The sequence below is a fragment of the Podarcis liolepis genome, assembly GCF_965112155.1.
Source record: "Podarcis liolepis genome assembly, chromosome: 13".
In the NCBI taxonomy this organism is placed as follows: Eukaryota; Metazoa; Chordata; class Lepidosauria; order Squamata; family Lacertidae; genus Podarcis; species Podarcis liolepis.
Genome location: NC_139573.1, coordinates 9,624,890 through 9,628,850, shown reverse-complemented (window position 1 = coordinate 9,628,850; position 3,961 = coordinate 9,624,890). Strand labels below are relative to the sequence as shown.

The following is a 3,961-nucleotide window of genomic DNA, read 5'->3' as shown; positions in this document are numbered from 1 at the left end:
AATTATTATTAGTAGTAGTAGTAGCAGCAGTAGTAGTAATTGCAGGGAGATATGGGGCTGCTGTTCTTCGCATGGTAACCCCACCTACTGCATGTGTGCCTCTGCTTGCCACTTATAATAACAGCACTGATGGGACCATGCAAATTACATCCTGGGGGCCTTCATTAAAAAGAGGTCCTCTGTAGACAATGCAGAATTCAAGGTCCTTCATATAAGTCAGGTCTTCTTCACGTCCTAGGAGATGATGCCATTGAACATGGGATTGCAACCCTTGATTATTTTCCTGATGTTCTTCCCAGCATGTAAGTGAAAAATCCTCGCCCCACTCTTGTAGACAATCCATTGCTTTGCTGTGTCATTCCATTCCATTTCATGTTTCATTTTGTCTCTCCATCTACAGACATTTCCTCACAGATTACCCTTACTCCGTCTGGAGGTGGCGTGAAAAGACCAGGAGACACATTGCGACTGACCTGTGCGGTGTCTGGATTTTCTGTAACAAGCTATGGAGTACACTGGATCCGTCAGCCACTCGGAAAGGGACTGGAGTGGGCTGGAGTTATTTGGAGTGGTGGAAGCACTAACTATAACAGTGGCCTCCAAAACCGGATCACCATCTCAAGAGACACCTCAAAAAACCAAGTGTTCCTGCAACTGAATGGCCTGAAGCCTGAAGACTCTGCCATGTATTACTGTTCCAGGGACACAGAGAGCAAAACGTTCTCAGAGGCAGTACAAAAACTCAGCTTCCTGAAAGCAAGATATCATTCAGTCATGGGTTTGTGGGCAGCAGCTGTGAGCAAGGCCATGTTCCATCCTGTGTTGCCCCTCAACCACAAAAGCACAATATGATGCCACACAAATGGTCCTTTAACAAATTAATTTTCTACAAATGTCAAAGTTCAAACATATTGGTCACCACAACTCTTCAAAGTGTGTTCAAACTATGCCAAGAGTGAAAAGGAAACACAGCTAGAGCTAATCTTGGCCATCTGCTCAATACACCTTTGGGATTCATTTCTCTCCAAACATGTGACAGTTGCACAGACACATTACATTCTCAGCTGGGTATTACAGTGCTATAAAGTCATCTGAACAGCTTCCTGCAATGTAAGCAGAGGGGGGAAATGCTGTTGGTGGTGCTCACGCTCCATGACGTTGGGCAATGGAGTCCAAAGGCCTAAGACCACCTGCAAGAGAAGAGAGAGAGAAATGTACCATAATTTTGTCACAGAAAGAAATTGCCTAGGATATCCCTTTTAGATGGAGGTGACATATTTAATGGATGAAGAAAACCTTTAAAATAACCTTATTTCTTTATATATTTTCCTGAATGCTTTTATTTCATTCCCACATTTATATGACTTTTTTATTAAAATGTTTAAAATAAATTACATTTCCTTTTCTGTCTCTCTGTGTGTATTCAATCTTGTCTGAAAATATATATGTAAATGTATGTTTTTAAACATTTAAACAGCTGAAGCAGATGGAATTGCGTGTTGAGATCCCCAAGCCACCCCCCAAATAACTCACAACTCACACATAATTTTTGTTTAAGGTTTTTGGCATAATTTTGGCCACAACTTTATTAAAATACATAACTGTGAGTGGTTGTTTAGGCCTGGGGAAAGAACTGACTTCCGATCTCCCTCGGAAGCCAGTAAGGGAAAACAATATTGGGGAGCAACAGAGCTGAGTCACAGGCCCTCATCACTCACCCGCATGCTCCCCAGGGCTTATAGCAGGTGGTAAATCTGATATCCTTGCACCAACACTTTATACCACGTAAGAATAAGGCACATCTCCATTGATTTAAGTGATTTAATGGTCTTTCTTTGTTATTTCTAAAGGTACAATTCCTCTCTTGTTCTTATCCTATGGTGATGATCTGAGGTTGCAATCACATCTACTGCTTAAGTCCTCATTTGTACCTTTGCTCATATTTGCAGCACAGGTGACATTATGCAAATAATTTCTTGGTTTCTTCCTCATTAAAAGGAAGCCACATGTAGAGGGTGCAGTATTTGATGTCTGTGACATAATTTAAATCCACTTCAAGTTTATGAGAGTGTTTGCCATCTGTTAAAGTGATGCATTCAAACCTTCTGATAAGCTTCCTATTGATCTACCCTGCATGTGAGAACACCTTCCTTTTCCTCTTCAAGTGGGCCATCTGACATTTTCCTCTGTAACACATTTCCTATTTTTATTCTTCTCATCTTTCCTTCTGTTACAGATATTTCACCCCAGAATGCAATCACAGAGACTGGTGATGGCTTTAAGAGGCCAGGAGACACTCTGCAATTGGTGTGTACAGTGTCTGGATTCTCTCTAACAAGCTACAACATGCACTGGATCCGTCAGCCCCTGGGAAAGGGCCTGGAGTGGACTGGAGGTATCTGGAGCAGTGGGAGCACTCACTATAATAGTGCACTCAAAAACCGCATCACCATCACAAGAGACACCTCAAAAGGCCAGGTGTCCCTGCAACTGAATAGCTTGAAGCCTGAAGATTCTGCCCAGTATTGCTGTGTAGGATGCACAGTGAGGGAAATTTCCTAAGACGCAGTACAAAAAACATGACCTTGTTCTTCATGGGTTTGTGAACAACATCTGGAAAGAAGCTCATTTATCATCCCATCTGTTTCCTCAATAACAAATCCATTGCTCACAGAGAATCACAAGCATTGTATTCCATCATGCATCTCCCATCACATGATCAAGGGACAAGTGTGTCCCTCCAGAGTTCTCTATTCATCCCTTGGGATTCTACCCAGACCACTCCCCTCCCCCCACCCTTTCTCTAGACAATGTACCTCACCACCCCACTTCATGCCCTCTTTGTTTGAGAGAGATCTCAGTTCCAAACTCAGTGGGGAAGTGAAGGGATAAGTCTTCCTTTAGGAACGTAGGGAGCTTCCCAGGGTGGCAAGGGCAACCCAGTCAGATGGGATGGGTACAAATACGTTGTTGTTGTTGTTGTTGTTGTACTGAATTGGACTGTTTGGTCCACCTGTCTCAGTTTTCTATACAGCAGCCTTTACCAATCTTGTTTTCTGACATGTTGTTGGACTAGAACACCATTGTTTGTGACCACTGGCCAAGCTGACCAGGAATTATGAGAGATAATATCTGGGGTGCAAGGTTGGGAAAGACTGCACTATACTGGCTGGCAATGCCTCCCCAGGTTTTTAGACTGGGGTCTCCCCCAGCCCTCGCTGAAAGTGCTAAGGGTGGAACATGGAACCTTCTGCATGCAAAGCAACCTAATACCAGATTCAGTATTAGGGATTTTTTTCCTCCAAAAAACAAAACAAAAAAACTACATTTTGGTAAATAAAATGTTCAGCTTTAAAAAGAACCGATTTCTGTTTGTGGGTATAAAATTCTATGGGCTTTTTGCAGCTCCATAGAAATCCCTAATGACAGAAAGGCATAGTTAGAGAGCGGGGCAGCGGGGCACACTGGGTGCCACACCACTTACCACGGGGCCTGGCCTGTAGCCTGCCTGAGCCATGCGTCTCTCCTGGGAGTGACGCAGTGGCTTGGGCACCTGCAGGCTCCATGTTGCCCGAAGCATCAGTGTGGGGCTCGCATCTGCCCACTGCCTCCCCCTTAGTTGTATGGCGGCTGAGGGGGAGGCAGAGGGCGGACTGCATGCAAGCTCCGTGCTGCCCAAAATGAAATCATGGGGCTTGCATCTGCCTGCCGCCTCCCCCTCAACTGCCTTGCAGCTGAGGAGGAGGCAGCAGGCGGACTCCATGAAGGCTCCGTGCAGCATGCTGTCCCCTCAGAGTTCCCTATTGTGTCCTGCCTGGCTCCGGCAGTGAGGGCTGGGTGAGTGTGAAGAGTGAAGATCATGCTCTGTGTCCCACCCCTGTTCTTCACCCCCTTTGCCCTTCCTGTGAGTGTCTACCCAGCGGTGTCAGTGGCAAAGACTGGAAGAGCGCACTCTGCCCCA

General features: G+C 45.2%; 1 long non-coding RNA gene across 1 annotated transcript; it reads left to right on the top strand.

Moving 5' to 3' along the window:
* Window positions 1–202: 202 nt before the first annotated feature.
* Window positions 203–698, top strand: LOC310691479. Its single transcript, XR_014518507.1, has 2 exons — window positions 203–302; window positions 401–698. It is a non-coding gene; the product is annotated as an uncharacterized lncRNA (long non-coding RNA).
* The last annotated feature ends 3,263 nt before the right edge of the window (window positions 699–3,961 follow it).